At 47.7% G+C, this 20446-nt stretch overlaps 1 pseudogene; it reads right to left on the reverse strand.

Annotated features, from left to right (window-relative positions):
* Positions 1-3324: 3324 nt before the first annotated feature.
* The window catches only part of LOC134352819 (zinc finger protein 850-like), a 37661-nt pseudogene continuing 20539 nt past the window's right edge, over positions 3325-20446 (reverse strand).

Consider the following 20446-nt stretch of genomic DNA (forward strand, 5'->3'; position numbering starts at 1 on the left):
TGGTCACCTCTTCAAAGAACTCTATCTGGCTTGTTAGACACGATCTGCCCTTCACAAAGCCATGCTGACTGTCCCTGATCAGACCATGATTCTCTAAATGCCCATAGATCCTATCTTTAAGAACTTTTCCTACAGCTTTCCCACCACAGACGTAAGGCTCACTGGTCTATAATTACCCGGACTATCCCTACTACCTTTTTTGAACAAGGGGACAACATTCGCCTCTCTCCAATCCTCCAGTACCATTCCCGTGGACAACGAGGACATAAAGATCCTAGCCAGAGGCTCAGCAATCTCTTCTCTCGCCTTGTGGAGCAGCCTGGGGACTATTCCGTCAGGCCACGGGGACTTATCTGTCCTAATGTATTTTAACAACCCCAACACCTCCTCTCCCTTAATATCAACATGCTCCAGAACATCAACCTCACACATATTGTCCTCACCGTCATGAAGTTCCCTCTCATTGGTGAATACCGAAGAGAAGTATTCATTGAGGACCTCATTCACTTCCACAGCCTCCAGGCACATCTCTAATCGGTCCTACCTTCACTCCTGTCATCCTTTTGTTCTTCACATAACTGAAGAATGCCTTGGGGTTTTCCTTTACCGTACTCGCCAAGGCCTTCTCATGCCCCCTTCTTGCTCTTCTCAGCCCCCTTCTTAAGCTCCTTTCTTGCTACCCTATATTCCTCAATAGACCCATCTGATCCTTGCTTCCTAAACCTCATGTATGCTGCCTTCTTCCACCTGACTAGATTTTCCACCTCACTTGTCACCCATGGTTCCTTCACCCTACCATTCTTTATCTTCCTCACCGGGACAAATTTATCCCTAACATCCTGCAAGAGATCTCTAAACATTGACCACATGTCCATAGTACATTTCCCTGCAAAAACATCATCCCAATTCACACCCGCAAGTTCTAGCCTTATAGCCTCATAATTTGCCCTTCCCCAATTGAAAACTTCCCTGTCCTCTCTGATTCTATCCTTTTCCATGATAATGCTAAAGGCCAGGGAGTGGTGGTCACTGTCCCACTGAGAGATCTGTGACCAGACCCCGTTCGTTACCTAATACTAGATCTAATGTGGCATTCCCCCTAGTCAGCCTGTCAACATACTGTGACAGGAATCCGTCCTGGACACATTTAACAAACTCTGCCCCGTCTAAACCATTGGAACTAGTCAGGTGCCAATCAATATTAAGGAAGTTAAAGTCACCTATGATAACAACCCTGTTATTTTTGCACCTTTCCAAAATCTGCCTCCCAATTTGCTCCTCGGTATCTCTGCTGCTACCAGGGGACCTATAGAATACCCCAGTAGAGTAACTGCTCCCTTCCTGATCCTGACTTCCACCCATATTGACTCAAAAGAGGATCCTGCTACATTACCCACCCTTTCTGTAGCTGTAATAGTATCTCTGACCAGTAATGCCACCCCTCCTCCCCTTTCCCCCCTCTCTATCCCTTTTAAAGCACTGAAATCCAGGAGTATTGAGAATCCATTCCTGCCCTGGTGCCAGCCAAGTCTCTGTAATGGCCACTACATCATAATTCCATGTATGTATCCAAGCTCTCAGTTCAATCAGCTTTGTCCCTGATGCTTCTTGCATTGAGGTACATGCACTTTAGCCCTTCTACCTTACTACCTTTACACCCTTTATTCTGCTTCTCTTTCCCCAAATCCTCTTTATATGTTAGATCTGGCTTTACTCCATGCACTATACTTGCAGTTCTCGCATGACCTTTATCCTCCTCCACCTCACTATCTGCTGTAACACTCTGGTTCCCCTCCCCCTGCAAATCCAGTTTAAACCCCCCGGAGCAGCACTAGCAAACCTTCCCGCAAGGATTTTAGTCCCCTTCCAGTCCAGGTGCAACCTGTCCCACCTTCCCTGGAACAAGGCCCAATTGTCTAGAAACACGAAGCCCTCCCTCCTACACCAACCCCTTAGCCACGTATTTAGCTGCATTATCTTCCTATTTCCAGCCTCACTAGCAGGTGGCACGGGTAGCAATCCTGAGTTTGCAACCCTGGAGGTCCTGTCCTTCAACTTTGCACCTAACTCCCTAAAGTGTCTTTGCAGGACCTCCTCCTTCTTCCTATCCACGTCATTGGTCCCAACATGGATCATGACATCTGGCTGCTCACCCTCCCTCTTGAGAATACTGAGAACTTGATCCGAGATATTGCGGACCCCTGCACCAGACCATCTGGGATTCTTGATCTCTCCCACAGAACCTCTTATCTGCCCCCTATCACTACTGCTTTCCTCTTTTCCCTCCTTCCCTTCTGAGCTGAGGGTTCAGTCTCAGTGCCAGAGACGCAACCACTGCAACTTGTCCCTGGTAGGTCGTCCCCACCAACAGTATCCAAAATGGTATACTTATTATTGATGGGAACGGCCACAGGGGTGCTCTGCTCATTCTGTCTATTCCCCTTCCCTCTCCTGACAGTCACCCAGCTACCGGTCACCTGACTTTTAGCGGTAACTATCTCCCTGAAACTCCTGTCCATTTCTGCCTCTGCCTCACGAATGATCCAAAGTTCATCCAGCCCAGCTCCAGTTCCCTAACTCGGTTTGTCAGGAGCTGTAGCTGGATGCACCTTTTACAGGTGTAGTCATCAGGGACAATTGTGCTCCCCCTGACTTCCCACATAATACATACAGAGCACTCAACTGCTCTAACTGCTGCCTCCATGACCTACTCCTAAGGTAATTAAATTAATTAAAGGAACTTACCCGGCCTTACCTCACTGGGAGTGAAACTCGTCCTCAGCCTCTGCTTGCTGAAGCTTCTTGAGCCAAAGCCTTCCTACCCTGTCTCCCACTCCTTTTCAGACTCGCCCGCTGTTCTCACAGGCTGACCTTCACGTGCTTGCGCAGTCATACCCCGTTCAAACTGTTGAAGAAATGGCCTTCCCACTCTCAATCTGCTCACTTTTTAAACTCTCCCGAGTGGCAGAGAAAGCAACTGTTGAAATACCTCACATGAAATCTCAGCTAGAGTTTACCAGAAGGCATGTAGGAGACGCCAAAGTCAGCTAGAAGAAAGTTCTATGGCCTGATGAAACCAAATTTGAGCTTTTTTGAACTCAGACTAAGTGCTACGTTTAGCATAAGCCAAACACTGCACAAAATCAAAAACAAACCATCCCTATTGTGAAGAATAGTGGTGGCTGCATCATGCTGTGGGGATGCTTCACTGTAGCAGGCCCTGGAAGGCTTGTGAAGGTAGAGGGTAAAATGAATGCAGCAAAATACAGGGAAATCCTTGAGGAAAACCTGATGCAGTCTGCAAGAGAACTGTGACTTGGGAGAAAATTTGTTTTCCAGCACGACAATGACCCCAAGCACAAAGCCAAAGCTACACAGGCATGGCTTAAAAACAACAAAGTTAATGTCCTGGAGTGGCCAAGGCACAGTCCAGACCTCAATCCAATCAAGAATTTGTGGCTGGACTTGAAAAGGGCTGTTCACTCATGATCCCCATGCAATCTCACAGAGTTTGAGCAGTTTTGTAAAGAGGAATGGGGAAAAATTGCAGAGATCAGATGTGCAAAGCTGATAGAGACCTATCCACACAGACTCAAGGCTGTATTTGCTGCCAAAGGTGCATCTACTAAGACTGACTTGAAGAGAGTAACTAATTATGCAATCAATTATTTTGTGTTGAATATTGTAATAAATTTAGACCAATTTGTAGAAATCTGTTTTCAATTTGACATGAAAGAGCCTTCTGTTGATCAGTGTCAAAAAACCCAAATAAAATCCACTGTGATTCAATGTTGTAAACAACAAAACATGAAAACTTCCAAGGGGGCTGAATACTTTTCATGGGCTCTATATATATATTTATTTTATTTTGTTGTCTGTGTGTACAATACTTTGCAGAGTCTTAGGCAGGTATATATCTAGGCTGACTAAGACTTGCACAGAACTGTATTTGTCAACGTGGAACAAAAAGTGAATTTGTAAATCTGGCAGGAGCAAAGGATGTTGGGAGTGGCAAGGATGGAGTGCTACGGGAGGAACATGGGACGGGTGGAGTGCCAGGGACCTGGAAGTGAGGCGGGGGGGGGGGGGTGACATGGCTGCAGATGACCCCAGTCCTGAGACACCAGGCAAGGTCATCAGATTCCAAACAATTGGTTTATTGATCATGATAGAATGTCTCTCTGCTGCTTCCCACTCCCTCCCCTCTCCCTTCCCCTTTTCCCAAACATGAATCTCCCTCCCTGCTGCCTTCCCACTCTCACTCCACAGTAGAGACCCATATCGGAATCAGCTTTATCATCACTCACGAGTTTTTGTGGCAGTACAGTGCAATACATAAAATTACTACAGTACTGTGCAAAAGTCTTGGGCACACTAGCTATGGATATGTGCCCAAGACTTTTGCAAGTACCGTTATAGTGTGGTCCACAGAATGTTCTGTCGATCAAAAGCGGGCAGAGGGGGGGATGCTGACCAGGAAGGAATGAAAACATGGAAGAAAACATCGAACAGGAATGAGTTGAGAACAGTGGAAGGAGACAAACCAAATGTCTGCCACTGTTCTCGGCTCATTCCAGCTTGATTCCCTATTTTAATTCCTTCATACTCCGCACTGTATATCAATCAATAAATACACAAACAAATAAATTAACGGCTGGTTGTTTAAAACGGAGGTGTGCACTCATTTCTTCTCTCGGGGTGGGGGAGAGGGTAATGAATTATCAGTAATTCTCTATAGCGGAGGCCTGATCATCAGGCATATATATTTTACACAAAGCGGAGGGTGCAGAGAACGCCCTGCTGCCCTGCCTGGGCTAGTGGTGGAGGCAAATACACCCAGCATTTAAGAAACACGTAGGGAGGCACATAGGAGAATGGAGGACTATACAAAAGGGAAGGGTTATTGATCTTGGAGTAGGTTTAAAGATCAGGCTGCAGGACCTGGACTGTGCTGGATCTATATTCGAAGTGGAGGCAGGTAAGTGTTTCAAAGGTCATGGCATCAGAGATTCTGGGGAACTGATGCCGAAGAGGAGTCGATTGGTCATGACTATATTGAAAGCCAGGGCAGCTCAAGAGGTCCGCTGGCCTCATCCTCCTTTCGTCTCGTCTACTTATTGTTGTGCCTCATCAGTTCACCACAATCCGTCCACAACAAGTCGAATTTAACTGGATAGGGATGAAAAGATAACATGAATGGGACCATCCTGATGAAGGGTCTTGGCCTGAAAAGTCAACTGTTTATTCCTCTCCACAGATGCTGCCTGACCTGCTGAGTTTCTCCAGCATTTTGTGTGGGTCTCTGTAACTTTTTTTCTCCCACACGCCTCACTAACTCCCCCATTTCTACTGCCACTTACGCACAACGTTGCTAGTTTAATTGGAGAGTTTTCACGTCAGGACGGTGTGTGGCTGGGAGGGAAGTTTCAGCAGCTGGTGTTCCCCACGTTTGCTGCCCTTGTCCCTGTAGCTGCCTGAGCTGGGGGTCTGGAAGGTGCAGTGTGCCCTGCCAATGGTACGAACTGCTCCTACTGTGCATCAGTGGTGGAGTGAGTGAATGGTTGTGAATGAGGTGCCTGTAAAGCAGGCTGCTGTGTCTCAGAACATAGGACATGACTGCACAGAAAAGCTCTTCAGCCTATGGTGCTATGCCAAAGTTTTCACCTACGTAAACTCAATCTGTCCCTTCCCTCCCACACAGCTCTCCACTCTTCTATCATCCATGTGCCTCTCTAAGAGTTTCTTAAATACCCCTCATGTATCTGCCTCTACCACCAGCCCAGGCAGGGTGTTCCACACACTCACCACCTATCCCTGTTTAAAAACAATACTTACCTCTGACATCGTCCCTATACTTTCTCCAGTCTCCTTGAATTATGCCCCCTCGTATTAGCTGTTTCAACCCTGGAAAAAAACGGTCTCTGGCTGTCCACTCTATCTATACCTCCTCTCGTCTTGTTCACCTCTCACCCTCCTTCACGCCAAAGGAATAGCCCTAGATTACTCAACCTATGATCAGATACACTGTCCGATCCTGGATTTAACGTCATTTGAGAGTCCTGTTGGTTGGGGACGACCATGGTTATTGCGTCCCAGCTGTCTATATGATAGGCAAGCCAGGGCAGTACGATATGGAGAGCAAGCTGCTGCCCATGCAGCAGACTCCCCCTCTCCGTGCAGCTGATGGACCCAAAGGAACAGCAGGGACCGATACAGTTTGGCACCTGTGGCGTGGCAGGAGTTGCCAGTCAGCGTTGAACTCAACACAGGACCGCCTTACAGACTCCAGCTCCACAATTTTCCCCTGGATTTTACTCCTGAAGCCCTCCCCACAAGTGGTGCAGTTGCAAGGCGTGGAGGTTTGAGATCAGAGACTTTTTTTTCCTCCCAGATGAGCTGCCAACCATGGCTGACAAGCCTATCTGCTCCAATCAACTGGTTTTAAGGTGCCAGTAACTCAGCTTGGGCCCTTCTCCTGTCAGTAGAAGCACTTCTGCTGGGTTTAGTAGCTAAGCCACATGTGAAGGCCAGGAGCTGGACTTGGTTGTCAGAGGCTATTTGAGATGCACGCCATTGGGAGCATTTAATACGTAGTGGGAGCTTGTCCCCATTACCACCCCCGGCTATAACAACCTTAAGGAACCATTTAACTCACATGGAGATTGACATTAGATTTAACATCTGGAATGGAACAGCAATCTGCAGATCTGAAGGGAGGGTGAACAAGGACCAGCCGGGACCTTTCTAAATGGTGAAGCAGACTCAAGGGGTCCATCACCAACTCCTGCTTCTGATTCAGATGCGACAGTGATCCCCTCCCCTCTGACACGGGCCCGTTCTCCTAGCAATGCATAACTCTTGCCCTGTACCGATCCTTTCTCCCGTTTCTGGCCCCTTCCACTGAGCGGGCGGTGATGAGGCATGGGGCAGCTCTCGGGACCACACACCAGTCAGAGCTGGTCCTGTACCACCGAGACCCACCCGTGTGGCCGAGCCCTTGACAGGCCACTTTCTTCCACCTTCACTATTAGAAAATCAGGAGCCAACGGCTAAGCGTCCACTGGATTCTCCCAGAGGCACGATGGACAAGGCACCAGCCAGCTCTCGTCTCATCCTTCAGTCCACTGGAAGTCCCACCCCGGAAACCTCTTCACCCCCAGGGTGGGGACAGTGTGTCATAGAGACACAGATTACTAGAGTACAGAAACAGGCCCTACGGCTCCTCTAGCCCAGGCTGAACTCTGACTAGTTCCATCAGCCCACACCTGAACCACAGCCTCCCATCCATGTAATATCTGAACTTCTGCTGAATGTTGGAATCGAACCCACGTCCATCACCTCCGCTGGCAGCTCGTTCCACACTCTCTCCGAACTCTGAGAGAAGCTGCTCCCCCTCAGGATCACTTCTCACCCTTAACCCGTGGCCCCTGGATTTAGTCTCACCCAACCTCAGAGGAAAGAGCCTGCTTGCATTTACCCCACAGAACTTGGTAAACACAGTTGTGTGGGACCTGTTGCCACAGCGAGGGGCTGAGGTGAGAGCCGGGATGGATCGAATGGGAGCTGACTGAATACAGATTAAAACTCCTGCACTCCAACACCCTCAGACTATTGCAGAATCATTTCTGTTAGCACCACCTCACACTTTTTTAAGATTCACCTTTGTTCAGATGTTGCACAGTACAACACTCAAACTTCTCCTGAAGCCAGTGAGTAGAATGGAGCCTGGTGCCATTGGCAGCAGGTTTACTCTGGGAGGAGGCTGGAACACGAGTCTGGCCAAGGAGCTTGGGTCCCTACTTCACTGTGGGAGTGTTACCGATTGACAGGACCTGTGACACAGTTACAGGATTTACAGACACCATCAGAAACAAATCCCAAACTGACCAGGGTTCAGTCCTTGGTCTGGTCAGTGGTGTCAGGAACTGCAGAAGGCAACAGCCTGCAGTCACTGTGAACTCACTGGTGTCTCCGTGACTGCAGTGTTACAATGTCAACGTGTCACACAGTTACACTTTCTCCCAAGTGTGAACTCGCTGATGTTTCTCCAGAAAGAATGATTGTGCAAATCCCTTCCCACACACAGAGTAGGCAAACAGCCTCTCCCCGGTATGAACTCGCTAGTGTGTCATCAGGGCAGATGACTAAGTGAATCCATTCCCACATTGGGAGCAGGTGAATGGCTTCTCCCCGTGTTAAGTCGCTGGTGTGTTATCAGTTCAAACGATTGTATGAAGCCTTTCCCACACTCGGTACAGGTGAACGGTCTCTCTCCAGTGTGAACGTGCTGGTGTCTCGTCAGGCTGGATCAGTCAGTGCAGATGAACGGCTTCTCCCCGGTGTGCATCTGCTGGTGACTCTGCAGATGGGATGATTGAGTGAATTCCTTCCCGCACTCGGAGCAGGTGAACGGCCTCTCCCCGGTGTGGACTCGCTGGTGTGTCTGAAGATTTGACAGTCGGGTGAACTTCTTCCCACAATGGGTGCAGATGTACGGTGTCTCCCCAGGGTGGACCCGCTGGTGTCTCAGTAAATTGGGTAACTGAGTGAAGCCCTTCCCACACTCGGAGCAGGTGAACGGCCTCTCCCCGGTGTGGATCCGCTGGTGTCTCAGCAGGTTGGATGATGTGGTGAATCCGATCCCACAGTCGGAGCAGGTGAATGGCCTCTCTCCAGTGTGAATTCGCTGGTGCGTCACAAGTTCTGATGAATGCATGAATCGTTTCCCACATTCTGAGCAGGAGAACGGTCTCTCTCCGGTGTGGATCCGCTGGTGTCGAAGCAAATTAGATACTGTGGTGAACCCGATCCCACAGTCGGAGCAGGTGAACGGTCTCTCCCCAGTGTGGATCCGCTGGTGGGTCACCAGGCACGTTAACCATTTGAATCCCTTCCCACAGTCAGAGCAGGTGAACAGCCTCTCCCCGGTGTGAACTCGCTGGTGCCTCATCAGGGCAGATGACTGAGTGAATCCCCTCCCGCACTGAGAGCAGGTGAATGGCTTCTCCCCAGTGTGAACTCGCTGATGTGTCATCAGTTCAAACGACTGCATGAAGCCCTTCCCACACTCGGTACAGGTGAACGGTCTCTCTCCAGTGTGAACATGCTGGTGTCTCGTCAGGCTGGATGACTCAGTGAATCCCTTCCCACACTCGGAGCAGATGAACGGCTTCTCCCCGGTGTGAATACGCTGGTGCGTCTGCAGGTGGGACGACTGCGTGAACCCCTTCCCGCACTCAGAGCAGGTGAATGGCCTCACCCCGGTGTGAGTGCGCTGGTGTATCTCCAGGTTTGTTGACTGATTGAATCCTTTCCCGCACTGGCAGCAGGTGAACGGCCTCTCCCCAGTGTGCACCCGCTGATGCTTAAGCAGGTTGGAAGAGCATGTGAATCCCTTCCCGCACTCGGAGCAGGTGAACGGCCTCTCCCCGGTGTGGACCCGTTGGTGGGTCATCAGTTCAGATGGCCAGTTGAATCCCTTCCCACACTCAGAGCACGTGAACAACTTATCCCTGGGGTGAACCCGCTGGTGTATCGAGTCAGATGACATAGTGAATCCTTCCCTCTCGGGGTGCAGTAGAAAGCTCTGTCTTCAGCAGGAACGCACTGGAATGTAGAACAGAGAACACAGAGCATTACAGCACAGGACTGCCCCTTTTCACCTACTCAATCCAACCCTTCCCTCCAATATAGCCTTCCATTTTCCTAACATTCATATGCCTTTTAGAAGTTTCTTAAATGTCCCTAATGTATTTGCCTCTGCCACCAACCCTGACAGGACGTTCCACAAGCCCACCACTCTCTCTGTTTTTTAAAAAAAAACTCACCTCCAACATCCCCCACCTTTACTTTCCGCCAGTCACCCTTGTGTTAGCCATTTCTACCTTCAGGAAAAAATCTCTGAATATCCACTCGAACTGTGCCTCTCATCATCTTGTACACCTCTCGTCCTCCTTCTCTCCAAAGAGAAATGTCCTAGCTCACTCAGCTTGTCCTCAGAAGACATGCCCTCCAGCCCAGGCAGGTTCCTGGTAAATCTAAAGCTTCTACATTCTTCCTATAATGAGGTGACCAGACCGAACACAATATTCCAAGTGTGGTCTAACCAGGGTGAGCTGTAACGTTACCCCACGGGTCTTCAACTCAATCCCCCCAGTAATGAAGGCCAACATAACAACCACCTTCTTATCCACCCCACCAATTTGGAACACAAGCGTGATGGTTTTGGGGGAAGGATAGAGCAGCAACTTCTTCACAGACAAAGCAGGTAAAGTCCCTAACCTGCACAGAGATATCACTTGTCTGATCCTTGTGTGAAATGAAGAAAATCTTCCTGATTTTCCTCAGTTAGCTCATCGGAACCTCACACACGACGGGTATGCATTTGGCATCTTCCTGCTGTCGACTGAAGTGTCCTTCCCATCTGGCTGGAGGTCTTTCCACACTTGGTGCTACTGAAGATTCCCATTCAGAGGTGTCAGGCTTACTGTCACAAGGAGGTTTTGTAATCTCTCTCCCGGAAGAAAACAAACAAGTATCTCCTCTTCCATATTCAGGTGATGATATTGAGATGTGGCGTTATGTTGGGTTTGAGACTCCCAGTACATCTTCTGGTTGTATTGTCCTGTAAAACAGAGTAAGCAGAAGCCATCAATAGCTAGACAGCAGCTGAGAAGAATATTTGGAGTCAGCTAGGAAGTACTCAGCAGCTCGCTTGTCTTTGGGAAAGAGGGTTAGCTCCAACTCCATAGACATACAAGCATCAGATGTGGATAACTTCACTCACCACAACTCTGAACTGATTGCATAACCTATGCACTCACTTTCAAGGACTTTAATTCATGTTCTCAATACTTATACTTTTATTTGTACAATTTGTCTCCTTTGCACAATTTGTCAATCTTTTAGATATAATATTCATAAACTGTATAGGATTTCTTTATTTTCCTCTTGTTCAGGAGAAAGTGGGGATCTCACTGAAACTTATTGAATATTGAAAAGCCTAGATAGAGTGGTTGTGGAGGGGATGTTTCCTATACAGGTGGAGTCTAGGACTAGAGGGCACAGCCTCAGAATAGAGGGACATCCATTTAGTTCAGAGATGAGGAATTTCTGTAACAAGAGGATGGTAAATCTGTGGAATTCATTGTCAAATATATCTGTGGAGGCCAAGTCATTTAGCATATTTAAAGTGGACGTTGATAGGGTCTTGATCAAAGATTCAGAGTACATTTATTATCAAAGTATGTGTGCAATATACAACCATGAGATTCATCTTCTGACTGACAGCCACAAAATACAGAAACACCCGACGCTCCATTTCAACAAAACAAATTGCTCAAATGTCAAAAAATTTCCTGCCCCAGCAAGGACCTGGACCCACTGCAATTTGCCTATCGCCACAATAGGTTAACGGCAGGCGCAATCTCAATGGCTCTTCACACGGCTTTAGACCACCTGGACAATACAAACACCTATGTCAGGATGCTGTTCATCAACTGGAGCTCAGCATTTAATACCATCATTCCCACAATCCTGATTGAGAAGTTACAGAACCTGGGCCTCTGAACCTCCCTCTGTAATTGAATCCTCAACTTCCTAACCGGAAGACCACAATCTGTGTGGATTGACGATAACATCTCCTCCTCACTGACAACCAACACTGGTGCACCTCAGGGGTGTGTGCTTAGCCCACTGCTCTACTCTCTATATACGCATGACTGTATGGCTAGGCATAGCTCAAATACCATCTATAAATTTGCTGATGATGCAACCATTGTTGGTAGAATCTCAGGTGGTGACAAGTGGGCATACAGGAGTGAGATATGCCAACTAATGAAGTGGTGCCACAGCAACAACCTGGCACTCAACGTCAGTAAGACGAAAGAGCTGATTGTGGACTTCAGGAAGGGTAAGACAAAGGAACACATACCAATCCTCATAGAGGGATCAGAAGTGGAGAGAGTGAGCAGTTACAAGTTCCTGGGTGGCAAGATCTCTGAGGATCTAACCTGGTCCCAACATATCGCTGCAGTTTTAAAGAAGGCAAGACAGCAACTATACTTCATTAGGAGTTTAAAGAGATTTGCTATGTCAACAAAAACTTCTATAGATGTACCGTGGAGAGCATTCTGACAGGCTGCATCAATGTCTGGTATGGAGGGGCTACAGCACAGGACTGAAAGAAGCTGCAGAGGGTTGTAAATCTAGTCAGCTCCATCTCAGGTACTAGCCCACAAAGTACCCAGGACATCTTTAGGGAGCAGTGTCTCAGAAAGGCAGCGTCCATTATTTAGGACCTCCAGCACCCAGGGTATGCCCTTTTCTCACTGTTACAATCAGGTAGGACGGACAGAAGCCTGACAGCACACACTCAGCGATTCAGGAACAGCTTCTTCCCCTCTGCCAGCCAATTCATTGAATCCGGGAGCACCACCTCACTTTTTAAATCTATATTACTGCTGTTTTTGCATGATTTTTAAGCTATTCAATATACATGACTCCACTGGTGGCGTAGTGGCATCAGTGCCGGACTTCGGGACGATAGGTCCCCAGTTCGAATCCAGCCGGCTCCCCTGCACACTGGTTCGAGCTGGTGATCTCTTTGGAAACTCACCCGGCAGAAGGCAATGGCAAACCACTGCTGTAACTTGCCTCATACGCAGTTCCCCACTACGTCAGAGAGGCGTGAAGGGAAATCGTCCGCAAACTGGAGAAACTCCGGATGTGACGTACCTTTCCTTTCAATATACATATACTGTAATTTATTTATTCTTCTATATTATGCATTGCGTTGAACTGCTGCTGCTAAGTTAACAAATTTCACAACACATGCCGGTGATAATAAACCTGATTCTAATTCTGAAACAAGCGAATAACACACAGAACATAAAACATTGAACCACAGAGTCCTTGAAACAGTCAGGGACATTCTGTTCTGTTCAGTTCAGTTCAGTTCAATTTAGTGCTGAGGGCCCGAGAGCCAGCCCGCTTCAGTGCAGCCTTGATCAAAATCGTGCAAAATATCAAGAGTAACCAGAAATCCAAAGCAGGTGTAACAGGACCACAGAGTCCTCTAAAAACGAGTCCAATCCACAAACCATGGCAATCAACCCTCGCCCAAGATCCAAGTCTCTTTGCACCTTCCTCCGAGCATGAGGGAGAGGGAGACCAGTCAAATGCAGGCAGACGCTGCTTGCCTTCCAGTCTCATCCTTCTCGATATCAATCTTCCCCAACATTTGGAAAAGGAAGTCTGAGAATCGCAGCGGGAGTGCAGAGGAAGCCTTTTTTGAATTCTTCGGTTTTTTTTCATCGGTGTTGAGAGAGGCGGGACTGCGCAGGCGTGTGACGTCGGGGAGTAAAGAGCGGAAGATTTAAAAGGAACACAGCCTTCTACAGCGGGCAGCGTAGTTTGCGGGCTGCGGAGTGAGCCAGAAGCAGAGTGAAGGCTTAAGGGCTTTGGCTCAACGGGCAAGGCAAGGAAGGTTTGGTATTCATTTTTTGTTGTTATTTGAGGAGAGGGGGAAGTATGAGCGCGAGGGCAGCTTGCTGTTCTTGGTGCCGGCTGTGGGAGGCCCTGGAGCCTCCCAGCCTCCTGGATGTCCACATCTGCGCCAGGTGCGCCAAGATGCAGCTCCTAAGAGACCGCGTTAGGGAACTGGAGCTGCAGCTCGATGACCTTCGTCTGGTCAGGGAGAGTGAGGAGTTGATAGAGAGGAGTTACAGGCAGGTGGTCACACCAGGGCTACGGGAGGCAGACAAGTGGGTCACGATTAGGAGGGGGAATAGGAAGAATCAGGTAATAGAGAGTACCCCAGTTGCTGTGCCCCTCGACAATAAGTATTTCTGCCTGAGTACTGTTGGGGGGGAACAGCTTACCCGGGGGAAGCCTCTGGCACAGAGTCCGGCCCTGTAGCTAAGAAGGGGAGGGAACAGAAGAGGACACCAGTAGTAATAGGGGACTCGATAGTCAGGGAGTCAGATAGACGATTCTGTGGACGCAGTCCGGAGACCCGGATGGTAATTTGCCTCCCTGGTGCCAAGGTCCGGGATGTTTCTGATCGCGTCCTAGAGTTCATGAAGTGGGAGGGAGAGGAGCCAGAGGTTGTGGTACATATAGGTACCAATGACATAGGTAGGAAAAGGGAAGAGGTCCTGAAAGGAGAATATAGGGAGCTAGGAAGGGAGTTGAGAAAAAGGACTGCAAAGGTAGTAATCTCGGGATTACTGCCTGTGCCATGCGACAGTGAGAGCAGGAATGCAATGAGATGTAGAATAAATGCGTGGCTGAGGGATTGGAGCAGGAGGCAGGGATTCAAGTTTTTGGATCATTGGGGCCTCTATTGGCGCAGGCGTGACCTGTACAAAAAGGACGGGTTACACTTGAATCCTAGGGGAACCAATATCCTGGCGGGGAGATTAGCGAGGGCTACTGAGGTGACTTTAAACTAGAATGGTTGGGGGGAGGGAATCAAATTAAAGAGACTAGGAGAGGGGAGGTTGGTTCACAACTGGAGAAGGCAGGTAGACAGTGTGTGAGGGAGGATAGGCAGGGGACAGAGATCTGGAGCACTCAGACCGAAGATGTAGGGTACAAGGAAGAAAAAGGTAACAAAGTTGTTTGCTCCATTAAGGATAAACAGAGAGTAGGAGGTGGAGAGTTTCTTAAATGCATCTGTTTTAATGCTAGGAGCATTGTAAGAAAGGTGGATGAGCTTAGAGCATGGATTGATACCTGGAAATACGATGTTGTAGCTATTAGTGAAATGTGGTTGCAGGAGGGGTGTTCTAAGAGTAAACCTGGCAATTATCGGCCTGTGAGTTTGACGTTAGTGGTGGGTAAATTGATGGAAAGTATTCTTAGAGATGGCATATATAATTTTCTGGATAGACAGGGTCTGATTAGGAACAGTCAACATGGATTTGTGTGTGGAAGGTCATGTTTGACAAATCTTATTGAATTTTTTGATGAGGTTACTAAGAAAGTTGACGAGGGTAAAACGGTGGATGTTGTCTATATGGACTTCAGGAAGGCCGTTGACAAGGTTCCACATGGAAGGTTAGTTAGGAAGGTTCAATCGTTAGGCATTAATATCGAAGTAATAAAATGGATTCAGCAGTGGCTAGATGGGAGATGTCAGAGAGTAGTGGTGGATAACTGTGTGTCAGATTGGAGGACGGTGTGTAGTGGTGTGCCTCAGGGATCTGTACTGGGTCCAGTGTTGTTTGTCATATATATTAATGATCTGGATGATGGGGTGGTAAATTGGATTAATAAGTATGCAGATGATACTAAGATAGGTGGCGTTGTGGATAATGAAGTAGGTTTTCAAAGCTTGCAGAGAGATTTAGCCCAGTTAGAAGAGTGGGCTGAAAGATGGCAGATGGAGTTTAATGCTGAAAAATATGAGGTGCTACATTTTGGTAGGACTAATCAAAATAGGACATACATGGTAAATGGTAGGGCATTGAAGAATGCAGTAGAACAGAGGGATCTAGGAATAATGGTGCCTAGTTCCCTGAAGGTGGAATCTCATGTGGATAGGGTGGTGAAGAAAGCTTTTGGTATGCTGGCCTTTATTAATCAGAGCATTGAGTATAAGAGTTGGGATGTAATGTTGAAATTGTATAAGGCATTGGTTAGGCCAAATTTGGAGTATTGTGTACAGTTCTGGTCACCGAATTATAGGAATGATGTCAATAAAATTGAGAGAGTACAGAGGAGGTTTACTAAAATGTTGCCGGGGTTTCATCTCCTAAGTTACAGAGAAAGGTTGAACAAGTTAGGTCTTTATTCTTTGGAGCGTAGAAGGTTGAGCGGGGACTTGATAGAGGTGTTTAAAATTGTGAGGGGGATTGATAAGAGTTGACATGGATAGGCTTTTTCCATTGAGAATGGGGGAGATTCAAACAAGAGGACATGAGTTGAGAATTAAAGGGCAAAAGTTTAGGGGTAACATGAGGGGGAACTTCTTCACTCAGAGAGTGGTAGCTGTGTGGAACGAGCTTCCAGCTGAAGTCGTTGAGGCAGCTTCAATGTTGACGTTTAAAGTTAAATTGGTTAGATATATGGACAGGAAAGGAAGGGAGGGCTGAGTGCAGGTCAGTGGGACTAGGTGAGAGTATGAGCTCGGCACGGACTAGAAGTGCCGAGATGGCCTGTTTCCGTGCTGTAATTGTTATATGGTTATATGCCAATCAGCAAGATCAGTGAGTAATGGGTTGGTGCTCCACCATTAGGCTGCACAAAGGTTAAAGTTCAGCCAGGGTGTCAAAGGTCACAGGGAGAAGGCAGGAGAGGGATAATAAATCAGCTATGATGAAATGGTAGAGCAGACTTAATGGGCTGAAAAGAATATTTTGCTCTGATGCCTTATAGTCCGCAAATGTTTGCAGGGCAATGAACCTCAAGGTAGTATATGGTACTTTTGATAATAAATTTACTTTCACTTCAACTTGAGCACGAAGATCAAGTCTGGTGTTCCACGACAGTGCAGATCAATTAAACATAGAAACATAGAAAACCTACAGAACAATACAGGCCCTTTGGCTCACAAAGCTGCGCCGAACATGTCCTTACCTGAGAAATTACCTAGGGCTACCCATAGCCCTCTATTTTTCTAGCTCCATGTACCTATCCAGGTGTCTCTTAAAAGACCCTATTGTTTCCGCCTCCACCGGTAGCCCATTCCACGCATTCACCACTCTCCGCGTAAAAAACTTACCCCTGACATCTCCTCTGCACCTACTCCCCAACACCTTAAAACTGTTCCCTCTCGTGCTAGCCATTTCAGCCCTGGAAAAGAGCCTCTGACCATCCACACGATCAATGCCACTCATCATCCTGTGCATCTCTATCAGGTCACCTCTCATCCTCCGTTGCTCCAAGGAGAAAAGGCCGGGCTCACTCAACCTATTCTCATAAGACATGCTCCCCAATCCAGGCAACATCCTGGTAAATCTCCTCTGCATCCTTTCTATGGTTTCCACATCCTTCCTGAACTGAGGCGACCAGAACTGGGCACAGTACTCCAAGTGGGGTCTGACCAGGGTCCAATATAGCTGTAACATTACCTCTCGGCTCTTGAACTCAATCCCATGATTGATAAAGGCCAATTCACTGTATGCTTTCTTAACCACAGAGTCAACCTGCACAGCAGCTTTGAGTGTTCTATGGACTCAGACCCCAAGATCCCTCTGATCCTCCACACTGTCAAGAGTCTTACCATTAATACTATAGTCTGCTATCATATTTGACCTACCAAAATAAACCACCTCACACTTATCTGCCACATCTCAGCCCAGTTTTGCATCCTATCAATGTTCCGATGTAACCTCTGACAGCCATCCACACTATCCACAACATCCCCAACCTTTGTGTCATCAGCAAATTTATTAACCCATCTCTCCACTTCCTCATCCAGGTCATTTATAAAAATCATGAAGAGTAGGGGGCCCCAGAACAGATCTCTGAGGCACACCACTGGTCACCAACCTCCATGCGGAATATGGCCCGTCTACAACAACTCTTTGCCTTCAGTGTGCAAGCCAGTTCTGGATCCACAAAGCCATGTCCCCTTGGATCCCATGCCTCCTTACTTTCTCAATAAGCCTTGCATGGGGTACCTTATCAAATGACTTGCTAAAATCCATATACACTACATCTACGGCTCTACCTTTGATAAAGTTTTAAGGGGATTGGGGGACGTAAGAAATGATTCTCGGATTCTTGTAAATAACGGGTTAAAATTAAGTGCCAGCTTATGTGTGCTCTGTTCTGGATAGGGTGTGTTGAGTTTGTCCTTCTCTGAGAAATCTTCCTTCAGCTTGTTTAGATTAACAACTCACAGCTGCCCTTTGGGAATGATATGAGGGCTGAGTTCACACAGGTCCACACACCACGTCTCACGGTTTCACACCACTGAAGTAAGTTCCTTCCTTGTTTCTAACGAAAGGGAGTAACTGATAAAGACTGGACAGAATATTCTTTTTTTTAATTAAAGCTCTGATTTAGTGGACTCTCTTATCTAAGTAGTTAAGTTTTGCTCCAACAGAGCTGGTGAAGAATACCAGTTTCTCTAAGTGCTCTTTGTTTCCTAGTTCTATAAATGTAACATTTCTGCATGTTAGTCAGAAGCTCGTCACGAGCCGCCAGAGAGAGAGAGAGAGAGAGGTATTCTGTCTCCCTGATGCTTGGCTCCGAGCTGCTCGCCGGCTGAGTTCGAACAAATAAACGGTGAAAGGATAAAGTAAAGAACTGTGTGTGGCGTGGTTATTGGTCCAGCAAATTTAAGTTTATGTTTGGTGCCATGACTCGGATCCCGGCACAGGGAACATTTCCCTGGGCTGAGTAAGTGACCGAGGGCTTGAATCGAACACAACCAAGTGGTAGGGCGCCTCGAGGTGTTTTACCTCTGGCCACTCCTTGTGTCCGGTCAGGCGTTCTGCCCCTCGCCCATCGAAACTTGTACCTCGACGGGATCCAACGAACCACCCGGACCAGGAGAATAAGGTAAGCAGTTGTTTCTGTGAGTATTAACAGAGAATAAGGCTAGCAGTTGTTTTCGTGAGGTTGCTGCGGGTGACATTGGTTGTTCTGTATTCTGAAGTGGTCGCCGCTGCCTGACGAATTCGGTAAAGGGTTGTGCATGCCTCAGAATATGGCCAGCTGAAATCTGATGATAAGGATACGAGACTGGCAGCCCGGTAAATTTCTCACCTCAGCAGCAGAAAGATGGCCGGTTAAAATTTGACGATAAGGATCTTCGGATGTTAAGTGCTGCACTAACCAAGCGATTGGGAAACGGTGTATGGCCCCCGGGGGGAACTTGGGATATAACCTCTTGTGAACAAGCAGTGAATTTGACTTGGAAAAAGAATTGCAGTAAAAAGTGGAAATTATTGATTAAAAATGGAAAGATAAAGCTGATACCAAATGGAATAGTACTTTACTGACCAGTTGGAGGAACAACACCTGTGATAACGGGGTGTAGCGGTACGTACGTCAGAAGGAAATCCCAAGAGTTGGGAAACATTAAAGGCAGAGTGAGAATGGGTAGATGGGAGAAGAAAAAGCGAACGAGAGAAACAAAGAAAACAGGCAAAGGCAGATATGGACAGACAGGAAGGTTTAAATCGGCAGTGCCGCGCGCGAATTCTAGGGCCAATACGGGATCCCAAACCCATGTCTGGCATACCGACCCTATTTGAGGACAGTGACCATGATGAGGAGTGGGCACCCACCTTACCGGGGCCGAGTGCACCCAGTGCTCCCGAACCCCAATCCTCCCAGTACTCAGATACGGTGGCGGCTCGGGTAAAACAGCGGCGGCAGGGAAGGGAAGGCTCCCTAAACCCTGAGATCCAGGAAGGGAATACTGAGGATTATTCCGAGACAGGGAGGGAAGAAGCCAATAAAACCCCAGAGTTAATGGCTCCACGGAGCCAATTGCCCACCCGAATGCTGCCCAATCCACGAGCAGCCGAGGAGGGACAGCCCTCAGTGATTCCTGTGTATGCACCCTGGAAGCCTCAAAAAATGATAACGATCATGAATCAGGCCCCAGAAAGAAAAGAAAAACCAGCACAGTTTGCTCAGTGTGTCCGCAGTACTACACAAATGTATAATGTGACCCCACAAGATTTATTTGGTCTCTGCTGCATGATTCTCTCAGCCGATGAGGGGTGGGAATGGAAGGCAGAGTTAAGATACCAAACCTATCAGGAGTTACCGGCGGGAATCCATAATGAGAATGAACAGACAGACCAGATTATTCAAGCCTTGGCGAGGGCTCTCCCACAACCTGTAAATATCACTAAAGTAAACACGAGGAATTCTGCAGATGCTGGAAATTCAAGCAACACACATCAAAGTTACCGGTGAATGCAGCAGGCCAGGCAGCATCTCTAGGAAGAGGTACAGTTGACGTTTCAGACCTCTCGGCCCGAAACGTCGACTGTACCTCTTCCTAGAGATGCTGCCTGGCCTGCTGCGTTCACCAGCAACTTCAATATCACTAAAGTACTTGAATGCAAACTTAAGCCTGGGAAATCGGGACCAGACTATTGGGAGCGATTTGTGGCCTGCTACGGCACTTTCGTGGGAGACCAAGCCTCTAATAATGGGAATCCGTCCCCCCAGTTTAATGCCTTACTGCTCCAATACTTACCAATTAAGCTAGCCAACATGATTTAAACAAATAATATGGATTGGCCTGACAATGACCAAAATCGAATGTGACAAGCTTTGACATATTATTGGGGCCCGGCTTTCAAATCCCAATATCCCCGAAGGGAACTAATATTAAAGGTGAATATGTTCAGTGGGAAGAAGGACATGAGCGGGCTATATCTGGGGATCAGAAATGGGAACAAAAACCTACAAAGGGACAGGTGGGGACAACAACCTGTTTAGAAATTGACAAGCAAGGATGCTTCCTACCATG

This window comes from Mobula hypostoma, chromosome 10 (genome assembly GCF_963921235.1).
Source record: "Mobula hypostoma chromosome 10, sMobHyp1.1, whole genome shotgun sequence".
Lineage (NCBI taxonomy): Eukaryota > Metazoa > Chordata > Chondrichthyes > Myliobatiformes > Myliobatidae > Mobula > Mobula hypostoma.